The sequence below is a fragment of the Ursus arctos genome, unplaced genomic scaffold (assembly GCF_023065955.2).
Source record: "Ursus arctos isolate Adak ecotype North America unplaced genomic scaffold, UrsArc2.0 scaffold_15, whole genome shotgun sequence".
Lineage (NCBI taxonomy): Eukaryota > Metazoa > Chordata > Mammalia > Carnivora > Ursidae > Ursus > Ursus arctos.
The window spans coordinates 22,232,788-22,247,585 of NW_026622819.1; the positions used below are offsets into that span (position 1 = coordinate 22,232,788).

The 14,798-nt window shown below is 37.7% G+C and overlaps 1 pseudogene; it reads left to right on the forward strand.

The window, feature by feature from the left end:
• The first annotated feature begins 1,750 nt into the window (after nt 1-1,750).
• Nucleotides 1,751-2,546, forward strand: LOC113260722 (ectonucleoside triphosphate diphosphohydrolase 6-like; annotated as a pseudogene).
• Nucleotides 2,547-14,798: the final 12,252 nt, after the last annotated feature.

A 14,798-nucleotide genomic window follows, 5' to 3' on the forward strand; every position in this document is an offset into this window, starting at 1 on the left:
GGACAGAGGTTGGCCATGCCAGAAAGGAAGACCAATCATATGAGGCTTAGGGCTTTGCATCACATGGTACCAGCCAGATCCTAGAGAGTGGAGAAGAGCTGGAATTTCAGTTCACTAACATGACCATGTTGATGCCATCAACAATCTACAACTATTGCAACTCCAGCAAAAACCTTAGACAACACAACCTGGGTAAATGTCTCGGTTGGCTCTGCTGTGTGTTATCACATAATGATGTGCTGAGAGGTTGTTACCCGACTCCACAGGAGGAGGGCAACAGAAGTTTTGTGTTTGGAATCCTCTAGGACCTTGAACTATATTCTCTGCCTTCAACTGGTTCTGATTTGTATCCTTTTGCTATAATAAAACTGTAATCATAAGTATAGCTCTTCCTGAGTTCTGTAAATTGTTCCAGCAAATTATCCAACATGAAGAGGTGGTGAAAACTCCCCAATTTATAGCCAGCTGGTCAGAACTGGTTGTTGCCCAAGGACCCTCAGACTTGCAGCTGCTGTCTAAAGAGAGGGCTTATGGAGGACCACATTCTTAATCTCTGAAGCCTGGCCTAAGTCTGGATAGTTGGAGTTAGAAGTCTTTGCAACAGAAGAACAGTGAATTTAAACATATGATTTTACTTCATAATTTAAAAATATGTCAATAAAACATTGTGAGATATTTAAGATCACTCAACTATGGTATACTATCTACTATGAGTTTGTGTATGGTGTTTAAATATTAGAATTGTATTAACATTATACACAAAAATGTGTCTATTAGATTAAAATATTTGCATGTGTTCAAGCTAAGTGTTGTCATGATTTATCTTTAATTTAAAACAAGTATAATTTGCTTAATTTAAAATTAAGTGTACTGAGGGAATGTGGCAGGAGAACTGGCAGGAACTTCCACTTACTTGCACCTACTTGCACCAAAGGAATGACACTGGCATCCATGGATGGCACAAAGGAGACCATGCAGGACTCATGTGGGAAACCAGAGATCTGAACAACCATTGGGTAAAGAAGTTTGGTAGTGCCTCTGCTACCACTGAATTCTGTAAAAGGCTTTGGAAACAATAGAAAAAATGAAATGATAAAGTGCATTGAATTAGAGAGAGAAGCTGGTGACTCATGGTTGTGCTCTGCCATGTACTAGCTATGCCATCTTAACTAAGTCACAGTCCTCAGACAAAGAAATGAGAGCATGCAAGATAATGGGAGCCTGAAGATGCTGAAGAAAGCATCACCTCTGGGCCTGTTTGTGTGTCTGTTTATTGATGTGGTGTATACCAGGGGGCAGTGGTCTCTGTCATTCAGGACTTCTTCAGCATCATGGAGGTGGCTGCAGGGGCAGGGAGGGTTCAGTGGGCCTGCACTGATCTCCCCACAGCTGAAAGTGGTCATGAGGTCTTCTACAGTGTCATGTCTGGCATAGGAATAACTGGTACCCACATGTTCATCTTCTAGTTTGCACAGTAGCCCAGAGAAACTCCCAATTTGACCCAAAAAACTTCAAAGCACTGAAGTCAGGCCTTTCTGCTTATTCACATGATCTTGGGAGAGCAATAAGAGATGATGTTAAACAAGAAACTCCTTTTGTCTTCTGGAAGGTCACTTCTTTGGTCTTCATGGGAAGAGCAAATTTAAACCTATTATTAGGAGAAAAAGCTCAGAAGCAACTGCAAGAGACACAAGGAGAAAGAAGCATTGAAAGCATCTCCTTCACTGTGGAAGATGGCTATGTTTCTATCATGAATGGAATAGATGAAGATATTTCAACATGGCTCACAGTCAGCTTCCTAACAGGCAGCTGAAGGCCCCCAGGAAGAAACAGCATAGACATGCTGGATTTGGGGGCAAGAGCCACTCAGGTCTTCTAAGAGTTGAGAGCACCCTTCTGACATCCCCAGTTGGTAGCATAACATCATTCTAGATGTTTAACAGAAACTATAGTCTCCATTTCTACATCTACTGGGTCTTGTATTGATGTTGGTAAGACTCGTGGGTTGGGATGGTATAGAAAGAGTCTGCTAAAGGTAGAAAGGAATTGATCAGCCCTGGTTTGTCTCCCAGTTTCAAAGGAGAACAAGAACATGTTGAAATAATATACAGGCTGTCAGGACAGCCAAAGGGTTAGCCTCTAAGAGTTGTTTGTTGGCAGAGGGGCAGAAATCCTTCAAAACACAGTGAACAAAATGGAAGAAGTGAAGAACTTGATTTTTTCTGTATTTTCCTACCACCATGATTTTGCAGCAAAATTTGGACTTATAGATGCAGAGAAAGGAGTCAGTCTTGCGGTTGTAGACTTTGAAACTTCAGTCAAGTGTGTGTGTTAGACAATGGAGACTCATCCACAGAACAACCCTTTTGTATGTACACATGGATTTCACCTATGTCAGCTTGCTACTGCAAGAATTCATGTTTCTGGGGAACAAAGTGCTAAAGCTGACTCAGAAAATTGACAATGTTAAGACTAGCTATGCTCTGGGAGCCATTTTTCATTACATCAACTCACTGAACCGACAGAAAAGTCAAGCCTCTTGGTAGCCCAGCTTCCTACTGCCAAGCTGCCCTATTCCCCCCATCTCTCAGTCAACACTCAGATTTACCTTGGGACATCCTCCCCAAAGTGGTGACAGTCTCCATGAGAACAACAAATATTTTAAGATGAATAAGTTCTAAGGATCTAATGTATAAACATCTTGACCAAAATTGATAATTCTGTATTGTATAATTAAAATTTACGGAGAGTAGAACTTAAGTGCTTTCACACACACAAAAGTGTTAATTAACTAGATTGTGGGAATCCTTTCACAAGGATTACATATATCAAATCATCATCTTGTATTCTTTACATTTATTCTGATTTTACTAGTTAGTTATACCTCGGTAAAGCTGAAAAAAGTCAAAACCAGAAACAGATATTGCACACAAGAAAGGAATGAGGACACATTTGTTGGGACACCTATCTGTGAGGTTTATACCACAGTTTGCCTCTATCTGCCGACTATATTCCTTTTTTAAAAAAAAAAAAAAAGATAATTTTTTATTATGCTGACTATATTCCTTAGAATGGATTTTGAAGCGTGGGCAAATGGTTTTGGCAATCTCCCCCCCGACTTTAATTCTTTAAAATAAACAAACAGAGAAAAACAGTATACCTTTGAGGAACTCCCTAGCCTGGTCTGTCAGCTGACTAGACATCAGCCAATGTGATTTTGTCCTTTACTTAACTGTTGAGATATTGGAAGGGCCCACAACATAGCCTCACACCGTCCTCCCTTCTAACTTTGGGTGGGGGCACTTCTGTGCAGACTTGCCCCAGGGACTTTCAGAGTTCGCCGTGTGATGGTTCTTGGGTTGCGCTTTATTTCTTCACCTGGACAGCACAGCAGCCTCGCTTTGGAATGGCAGCTTTGTCTCATGTGACCTGAAGACCAGTGCTTGGGAGAGGTTCCAGAGGAAGGGGTAAAATGCAGGTGCAGGTCTCAGAGCCTCTGTCTATCAGTTGGCTGGAAGTGAGCCGTGGACCAGACTGGGGCAAGATAAGTTCAGACCAGTGACACTCAGCTTCTCCCTCCACACTGCCCCCTCTGTCTCCAGGGTTGTTGCTGCTGTGACAGGGCATCCCTGTGAGGAAGGAGTCTTTTATTGTTCTCCCTTCTACCTGGTTCTCCCTGCCTGGTTTTTTCCTGGAGGAGTAGACCTCTACATTCTCTGAGTGGGGAGGTTCTATAGACTGTCCTGGTTCCTCTCAGTATGAGCCAAGTAAAATCAAAACACACAGACACACAGACACACAGACACACAGACACACACACACACACACACACACACACACACACACGGCTCTCTAAGAAAGATGGATTGGATCCTGGGGTAGACTGCTATGAACTTTGTGACTGAACATGTTTCTCTCTTCCTTGGGTGTGGACATGCACAATTAACCAGATGTCTTCCTCAAGTCCTTGGCTGGTTTGATTTGGAGCTAACGGACAGAGGTGTCACTACGAACAGGCACATGGATCCCAAGGAAGAGGGTTTAGGGGTTGCAAAATATCACTTTGTAGACCCTTATGAGCCCCGACTCTTCAAAACCAGTGCTTACATGTGAATGTGATGTCAAGAATCAATTGCCGTTAATAATATTTATAGTTGTGGTGCTTCAGTTTCCAGGTCTTTGAGCGCCATCTCTGTAGTGTAGGCACTTAGTGGATCATGGAGGAGTTATGTACCGACAGTGCTGCCTTTTCTGGAAACTGACTCTGTTCAAGTGCATCCCTACCAGGAGCCACCTTTGCAGGCAAGTGATGGCAAAAGACGCCGGGGACTCCGTTGCACTTCTCATCTGTAGATTCCAACTCAGGGGTCTGCCTGAGTCAGAGTCCCAACCGTTCCCCTTCTCTTTACTCTGTCTGGGGTCTTGAGCCACAGCCAGTTCACCTGCTGGCACAGAGATATCCTTGGTACTTGTCCCTACCCATCTTGTGTCCTGCTAGACGACTCTCCATCAGCAGACAGAGGTCTGTTCCTTGGGAGACTTAGTCCATTCATTCTGCTTAAATGTGGCTCAGGGTCTTCCCGTCTAGCCCTCAGAGTCATTCATGCAGTGAATGTCTAGTAAGAATAAGCTGAACCTTGGCTGTTCCATCCAAAATAAAAGTTTACAAGGGAAAAGAAAGTGTTTCCCATAAAATTTTCTCAAGGAAGAACAATACTTGTCAAAAAATGTGTTAAATGTTTAGTTCTTTAGTGAATAAATCACAGTAACACCTTTTAACAATATGTAAAGGTCTACAGTCTGAGATTCAAAATTAAATATATATTTTTTGAACCTCAACCACATATAACCTCAGGATTAACCCTATTGCCCATAGACGCCCATAGTCTTAGATTTCGCACAACATTTTTACAATTATTAGAGTAAATTACACAAGCTTTCAAGCCATCAAGCAATCAATTTTACTTTCAATAAGATTTCATAGATATATTTATCAGAAAAGAAAGTAAAACTTAGAACCATGTCAATTGGGTCATACTTTGCCAAAAGCGATGGAGAATGGGACCATTTTGAACAGACAGAGGGTTTGTTCTAAACTGCTGAACTATGAGAAGTTAAACTTTTACACAAAGAAGAGAAATAAGTTTCAAAGATAGAATAATTTCTATAGTTCAGAAAAATGAGGCAGTAGTTGTCCTTCCTCTATTCTGAATATAGGCCATTGATGCTGTTAAATTTTGCTGAAACATTTCTGCAAGTCAAAAAGCATAAATGATTCAAGAAGTTGCCAGAGTAAGAAATTCATTTCTTCTTCCAACATTATTTTATATATTTCTCTAAGGGCTTTTTAAAAAATTTCAACTAACAGAACAATGAATGGAGTCAGATCAAACAAACAAAATAAAGGATTCAGAGTCCCCTCCTAAGGCAGAGGCTGGACAGCTAGTGATCAGAAAGGCTTGCAGACATCCCTGAGAAGCTAAGCAGCAGTTTCTCCTTCTATATCTTGCTGGTCACCTCAACATCATTCGTTTTCCATAAGGGCAACTCAATCCACACTGCAAGAGAGTCTATTCAGATCTTATGAGTTTACAAATTAAACATTCATGTGCCATGAGAAACTGTTTCTAACATCAACGATTAAAAATTCCTTGGGAAGAAATTCTTACTGTTTTTGTGGAAAGGAGGTATCTACTCCTTGTCCTGTTAGGTAGGACTGAACAGATGGAATGGAGTCCCTGCAGCTAAAGGATTTTGATCGTAGCACAATAGCAGTGTTTGAAGCCAAACTCATACTCACCCTTCGGAAGAATTTCTGACAGTCATGTATGGGAATTTTATTAACATAATTATATAATTGGTAAAGAAATATTTTTATTAAAAGTAGAGTCCAGCTATTAACTGAATTTTTACTCTTTTCATATTTTAGCTATATTCCCTCTAATCATTAATCCATAATAACAAAGAGGATTTAAAGTTAATCTCATATAATCATAGATTTCAATAGGGAATCTGGTGTTCTGTATATCCTTCCTGTAATATGATTTCATTGAACTTTCTTAAAGCTTATTCTCTTCACTTAGATCACATCTGCATCGCCAGCTTGTTTCTTTCCCTTAGGATTAAGGATTGTTTTAATAATAGGCCTCCCAAATCCCTAACACAATGTGCTTGATAAAATAAAGTGAAAAGAGGAGATGAAGTAATCCATAGAGAGAGGACACAGATTTTCCTATGTGCCTTTTCATCCTACAATGTGTTGATGAGCTGGATAAATGAAAATGTGTGTATGTGTTTGTTGCTTTTAAGGCTGCTTAAGTTTACTTGTCACTCGCACAGCTAGCTAATGTGGGTATATTCCTGTTTGATGTGAGCATGTCTCCTCTGTGGGGTTATTTAGGAATCAGGTCACTTCCAGACTGTTCTGCCGTCCCCCGGAAACTCAAGAGTTCTCTGTCCTCAGTCCTCAAAAGGGTAAAGAGAAAGCAAGAGGAAGGCTCCTCTGATTCTTAACTAACTTCACCTAGACACATTTCACTTTACTTTCATCTTCACTTTCATTGGAGACGGCTCTTATTACCACCACAGAAAGGGTCTTGGTAATGTCATCTCTAGCTGAGAAGCCACTTTCCAATAAGAGCTGTATAACATGAAAAGGGGAAAAAGATTTTGTTGGAAATCAACATGTTGCATCCTCCATAAAAGTAACCAGGAAAGTTAAAAGAAGCTTCCCACCTTGAACAGAGTTATCCAATCTCAACTTTGTACAAAGCTTAGTATTCACCAAGTCTGAACTCTGACTCTAAATTTTCTCTCTGATGTGAAATTGTAATAAAGTGAAACACAGATAATATATAGCACCATTAAGATTCTCTTAATTGGGAATTATTCTGGACTGTAGACTGTCACTCAACGCATAGACACGTGCTTTTTCATTTTGCTATTATACTTGCCAAACTAGAACTTACCACACATAGTAACAGAATACAGTACACAATAACAGTACACTAATTAATTAATATAGTTGATATACAGGTATTTTTGAGTTACAGTGTATTGACCAATGCCACAGAATTTGCAAATAAAATAATCTATCACACAGATTATAGCTTATAAAATCAAGATAGTTTAAATTTAACTGCAAGTTCATTTAAACTTCATTTAAATAAATATTGTATATATAGTAATATGCATATTTGGGTAATTTTTGTTGAATTCTAAATAAACACATTTCTATTTTGATTTTATTATTTTAATGTTTGGATGTATTATGTATTTATATGTTTTGTTATATACTTGCTCTTATACCTTTCCTCATTATTACTATCTTATGCTCTTATGCTTCACCTTATTATTACTATCTCTGCTATTGATTAAATTCATTAAATATTACAACTAAGCTTATTTTTTTACCGATTTTTATTTATTTATTTGAAAGAGAGCGAGTGAGTGAGAGAGAGCACATGAGCAGGGAGAGAGGGAAAAGCAGACTTCCCTGCTGAGCCTGACTAGGGGGCTCGATCCCAGGACCCTGAGATCATGACCTGAGCTGAAGGCAGATGCTTAACTGACTGAGCCACCCAGGCACCCCTGGGCTTATTTTTAGTAGAAATGCTTTGAGATAATTTGAAAGCCACTAGGATTTTGGCTTCTAAACTACAGTATGGAAAATGGTAAATAGACTGCTAAGGAGAGACATAGCAAAAACTCATTAAAAATGCTAATTAGCAAGCTGAATCTTTCTGACATACCCACTTCACTAATCTGCTAGCTAAACACATCATAAAAATGTACCTGCGTTGGAAGTGATCAAATATCCAGAGGAAGGCCGTTTTGAATTTCCAGATTATTTTCAATTAACTGGATGCAGAACAATCTAGAATATGAATAGCTGTGTTATTGAAAATGTATCTTTAAGTCCCTAAATGAGCCATGGAGTCCAGTCGCTATTCCTGAGGCAATATGACTGTTTCTGTTTCTTCTCACCCATCTCCTTACCCTCTTTCTACAGAACTATTCATTTGGTTTCCAGGTTCTGGTAATTTTATTACATCGTCTTTCACATTTCTAAAAAAGATTTATTTATTTATTTTAGAGAGAAAGAGCTGACTGGAGGGAGCGGCAGAAGGAGAGAGAGAATCTTAAGCAGGCTCCCCACCAAGCACAGAACCTGACATGGGACTCGATCTCATGACCCTAAGATCATGACCTGAGCCGAAATCAAGAGTCGGTTGGTTGGCTGAGCCACCCAGGCACCCCTCACATTTTGTTTTTTATTGCATCTACATTATTATAAATTTTATCTCTTTTACTAGATAGAAAGTTCTGTGAAGTCAGGGATTAAATTTTTCCTTGTTACCAGAAACCTGTTTTGGAAAGTGTTGAATCTGAGAATAAGTATAGATGTTGCACTAGGCCTTTAAAAAGTTGTTCAGGAGGTAGAAGATAGTATCTGGCTCTCAGTCCTACTCTGTGTGTGTGTGTGTTTGTGTGTGTGTGCGTGTGTGTGTGTGAGAGAGAGAGAGAGAGAGAGAGAGAAAGAGTGTTTGGAGGCGGTTGTTAAGCATCTGCCTTCGGCTCAGGGCGTGATCCTGGCGTTCAGGGATCGAGCCCCACATCGGGCTCCTCGGCTGGGAGGCTGCTTCTTCCTCTCCCTCTCCCCTGCTGTGTTCCCTCTCTCGCTGGCTGTCTCTCTGTCACATAAATAAATAAAATCTTAAAAAAAAAAAGAGTGTATGGAGGCGGTTATAGCTTCCTAAAATACATTAAATTTCTTTATTTTTAATTTCTTAAAAAAATCAATATAAAGCACAAAGAAGATAATGATAAATAATTTAATGTTCTCTAAGTTGGGAATCCCATGGTTTAGACAGTGAAGATGGCAATTCATAAGTTTTTAGTTAGTCTCTGGCCACAGATCTAAATCTTTATTATTAGTAAATCTAAGATTTTACTATATATAAATAGTGAAGTTTATATCCTAAATTTATATGTCTGTCTTCTGTTTTACTTTTCTCTCTCTCTTTCTATATATATATTAAACATAAAGAAATTCATCTAATGTATTTTAGGGAGATATAACTGCCTCCATACACTCTTTCTTTCACACACACATAAATAGTTTTAAGGCATTGGTATCCTCTCTCTCTGTCTCTCTGTCTCTCTCTCTCTCTCTCTCTCTCTATATATATATATAAATACCAATTTCTTAAATCTTTTTTTTTTTAAGATTTTATTTATTTCATTGAGGGAAAGAGAGTGAGTGAGAAAGACCTCACAAGCAGGGGCAGAGGGAGAGGGAGAAGCAGGCATTCCGCTAAGCAGGGAGCCCGATGCAGGGCTTGATCCCAGGACCCCAGGATCATGACCCAAGCCAAAGGCAGACGCTTAACCCACTGAGCCACTCGGGCACCCCTGCCTTAAAACTTTTAACTGTTTAGTGAATTTTCTTGAAATCTTGAAGAAAAGGAGACATGGAGTGATCTGAAACAACCCAAGTGGGTGACTTAAATTTTTAATTTTAGTAAAGTAAAGGACAGGACCTTTACAGCAGATAGTCATGTGAGATTATGGGCTCCATTTTCTGGAGTTAGGAGATTGATATTTAACAGGACACATGAGATCTTAGTAACTAAAACTATGATGAACTTTGCAGCTGACTATGACCATTAATGCAAATATTTTTATTAAGTTGGCAATGTGAAAAGAAGCAAGGATTTATATAGAGGAAAGAAGACTCATAACAAAGCATTTTCTATACTAAAGATTAGAAATACGTATTGCAAGTTTAGCCTAGTTGTTCAGGAAGTTGTGGAGATTGAAATTTAGACTCCAAAGAGCTATGGTGTGCATTTCCTGCAGGGCAGTGCTGAACGAGATACCTCAATTTCAGTCCATGAGTGTGATGCTCTTAGGTCAGGGGGGAAGCTGTAGAAGAGCTTGTCTCCACCATCCATGTGGCCTATCCTTGGACATAACTGTCACCTGATCAATGAGTTCCCAATATTGGCATGTTATGTGAATAACAGAATCTCTGAGTATAAGTTTAAATTTAGAATATTTGCTACGTGACTACTTCCTTAATTTGAAGCATGCCCGTCCATGCCCAGCAACCCCTAGATTTCTACCTGACATTCTGTCAATTTGATGCCACAGGAAATGGCAATCTGTTGGTTTGACCACCTTTCCCTCACCAACTGATGAATAATAATCCATTGTATGCATTCACTACATTTTCTTTATTCTTTCATCCACTGATGAACATTTGGGTTCTTTTCATGTCTTGGCTACTGTAAACAATAAAAAACGCTTCAGTGAACAAGGGGGCGCAGATATCTCATAGAGATGTGATTTCATTTCTTTCAGATAAATAGCCAAAAGTGGGATGGCTGAATCCTACAGTAGTTCTATTTTAAATTTTTAAAAGTAACTTCCATGACTGTTTTTCATAGTGGCTATATCAATTTATATTCCCACCAACAGTGCACTGAGTTCCCTTTTCTCCACATGTTCAACAACACTTTTATCTCTTGTCTTTTGATAATAGATACACTAACATGTGTGAGGTAATATCTCATTGTGCTTTTGATCTTTACTGCTGATTAGTGATACTGAGCACCTTTTCATGTACTAAGAAGACAAATCCATAAATGTGTTGCTAAGGCTGGTGTCCAAAAGATTACTGCAATGTTTTCTTTTAGGAGTTTTATCATTTCAGGTCTCACATTCAGGTCTTTGTGTATTTGTATTTTTAACTTCTTTTCAATTTCATTGAGCTTTTCTCTGCTATCTGATAAATACCAAAATCATTTGTTATATAACAGATTGCCATTTGGGTGTTTTATCTATCATCTTTCTATCTATCTATCTATCTATCTATCTATCTATCTATCTAACTTTCTTCCCTATGTGTCATGAATGCTCTTTCCCTTTATCCAATAGATTGCCTTATGTATTTATATTAGCTATTTTAAATACAAATGTGATAATTCCAAGATCTGTGTTATCTATTCTGTTTTATTGACTATTTCCTTTCTTGATGATGAGCCATGGTGTTTGGCTCCTTTTGTGCTTTGTAATTATTTTTTTCACTTGAATGCCAGGCATTTTGGAACTGAAGTAGGTAATAACTGTGTACAAAAATTTCAAGTATTCTCTTCTGTTAAGTTGAATCCTGTATGAGGCAGTCAAGTTCCTGCTGAAATAGCTCTTTTCACTATTATTATTATCATCATCAACAACATCATCGCTTAGTTTAGGTTAGATTTAGATAATTTATTGCATACTTCAAATTATTTGAATTCAGGACCAGAAACTTCTATTTTTGCTGCATATACGATTTCATTGAGCTTTTCTTGCCTTTGTCTTCCTGCTAGTCCTGGGCAATTACAAACCAGGAGAGATCTCTCTCTTTCTCAGTTCTCCTGCTTCTCTTTCACATGTAGATATCCAGGATTTAATACTCACTATAAGATTCAGAGAGACATTTTCTGCTATTAATGAGCCCCAAGACTGGAATTTAGCAAAGTCTGTCACCTTTCCTGCTATTTCCCCACCTGTAGAGGGCTGTTGCTTTGGATTAAGGGAACACTTAAAGTCTCTATAGTGTTTATCCCAGTCTTCTACTTGCCACAATAGTTCTTCAGGTCTGATATTTATACCTCACAGGGAGTTATCTCTTGGGGTCCTTATTTGCCTTCATTTTTTCCGTGAGCACTTAGTGAAGACCAATGGAAAGAACTGTCTAATTTTTAAAGTCTTACCTTAAATCTATTACTCTAGAGAGTTTTCACTCTTATGCTGGTTCTCACTTTGCCGTTAAAAGGGCCATTAGCATTCTCATCTGATTTCTTCTTACCCAAATCTTTTTTTTCTTCCCTCTGTTGCTTCACCAAAAATAAAAGCAGCTATGGGCCTCTTTGTTGACAAGACGTATTCATTGAATTGCACATTAGTTCATTGGTTTTCTTTGTGGCATGGGCTCTCTTATATGCTTTAAAAATGGTTCTGTTGGTTTTCTGGCTTGTTTGCATTGTTAGAGAGCATTCATAGTTCTCTTGTGGCTACCTACATAATAGCAGGATGTGAACTTTCTCTGTCTTCATTTGTGATGAAATTCTTAAGATAATGTTGCAATTCACTAATGTGCTTTGTGTAGTTTGCTTCTCAAATTCCTAATTGTATGTATTATATAAATTTTATCCAAGATTTCTAATTTTTCAAAATGTATTTACCTACCATTGCTCATATCTGTATAAATTTTTGATTAATAATTTCTGTCTATAAGTTTTTAAGACAAATATCTTTAATCTTATCTCCACAAACATCTTCAATAATCTTAATAACTTTTTCAAATTGTTAAGTAATGTTATTATTGCCTGTTGTGAATTTATATTTTAATTATAGAATCCATTAGCTATCTTTCTTAGAATTAGGTTTTGCTCTTATTTATAGATTTTTTTTTTCCTTTTCTCATTATTTTAAATTTCTCTCTCCTTAGCATTATCTCCCCTCCCCTCCCTCTCCCTCCCTTCCTTCCTCCTTCTGGTTCTCTCCCCTAAATTTAATCTGTGAGCCTGGATCCAGTTTCTCATCTGTGCATGAAGTGTATTTAGTACTTACTATGCTGCAAGAGCTGGATTTCTGGCCATCTTTGCGCATGTGGGATGGCGCCTCTCTAGACAGTGGCGTAAGTGTGCTCATTATTTTTTTTAATTCTTCTTTTATTGTTGCAGATATTCATCTGTTTTTATGAGTCTGGATTTGTAACTTTATTTTATGTGTTATCCATCATTGTAATAAATTGACAGCAAGAATGATTATCAATGGGTGAATTCATAGCACTACTTTGGATGCACGAACCATTCTTCTTCTTCTTCTTTTTTACCACCCTTCTATTTTTTAACTATGCATTTTTTCCAAGAAGATCAACAGAAATTTTCTTAACACTAATACACACACACACACACACACACACACACACACACATATGGCAGCCACAGAGTCTGAGCATAATAAACGATAATGCTATAATGCCATAGAAAGGTCAAGGGTCATGGAAAAGCAGACTAAATAAATGTTGATTACACAAAATGTTTGTTCTTCTCTGACTTCCTCTTCACTACGATCATATGCAAGAGCATGTGAGCAAAAAGTGATAGTTAATTTCTTTACTTTGCCTTAGACTTTTGACTCAATGCTACTCCAGTGTCTCCTGCATAATTTAGAAAACTTTTGCTTAATAACTCTGGTGAAATGGATGTTTTAATTTTCTGAGACTTCCATTCGGTAGAGGCAGCAATTTAGGAATACCCACGGATAACTTATGAAACAGTTAAATGCTAGTGTGAGATATTGAAACAAAAAAACCTTAAAAAAATGTATAGAAAAGTAACGTTTACCAAAATAATTCAGATCTATTTGTACACAAATGCTTTCTTGAGCTTGGTTGCTTGGATTTTCACACTGAATCTTATACTGAATTGAATCTCTGAATATGTTAGCATTTGTGTTCACTAGGTGGTGAAATAACTTTTAAAAAATTAAGCTAGTAAGCTGTATAAAAATTCAGATATCTTACAAATCTTTAGAAAAGGTGACATGTGTTTCCAGTAAATAGGAGTGAAGATTTATAGCCTACAAGTAGGGAAACTGCAAAAAAAACAAGAAAGTAAATAAAAATCATAATACAAAGGAGCTAAAATGAACTATTAACAAGTGAGAGAACTGTAATAACACAGACTTCTCATTCTTATTTTTTCCTTCATTTCATCTATTCTGAAAAACAACAAAAGATAACATCAACATTTTAGACTTTATTCTCTAGTACCCACTCAAATTTGTTTATTGTTCATTAGCATTCAGCTGAATTTCATGCCAAATAAAATCTAAATCATGCTTAAGAATCAGGGAAATGCACTCTGGAATTAATTTTACAAATTAAGACCAAACATTATAGCTCTAAAAATATAGAATAAAAATGCCAAAAAGTACTTCCATTTTTGTTCTGGAGTAAATTTAAAATATAACACTTTCTATTGTATATTAAAATACCAAAATTAGATACTATGGAGTATAGCTGTGGTAGCAGTCCCCAGTGTTTCATACCCCTGCCTGTGCGGACACTTGTGCAGTCCTCTCCTACGCTAATCCTAGGGTTGCCTGTGTGACTTGTTTTGGCCAATGTGACAGTAATAAATCCACTGGGAGCAGAAACTTTGAGCTTGCTCAGTGGGCCTTGCTGTCTTGCTACTCACTCACCACTTCCTCCACCAGGTGTAAACAGCCCAGCTAATCTGCTGGAGAATGAGAGAGAATGTGGAGAATAAACAAAATCTATATTCCTGTCCAAAATGAAATATTCTGTACACCATTGAGCATGAACGATCAACAAAAGGTGCTTGGTAGAGTGCCTAATATACACCCTAACTTGGGTTGAATGCACATTCAAATATTCATTTTCTGGAATTTTTAGTGCTGGGAAAATAATAAAATGGGACTTAAGGTATATACGATATTTGGGGAGAAAGAAGAAATGCACAATGTAATTGGATAAAAAAGCAGAGTATAAAAGCTAATAGATTCTTAAATTCCAAATATGAGTGAAATCATATGGTATTTGTCTTTCTCTGAATGACTTATTTCACTTAGCATAATACACTCTAGCTCCATTCCCGTGGCTGCAAATGACAAGATTATATTCTTTTTGATGACTTGAGTAATATCCCATTGTATATATATACCACTTCTTTATCCATTCATCTGTTGATGAACACCTGGGCTCTTTCCATAGTTTGGCT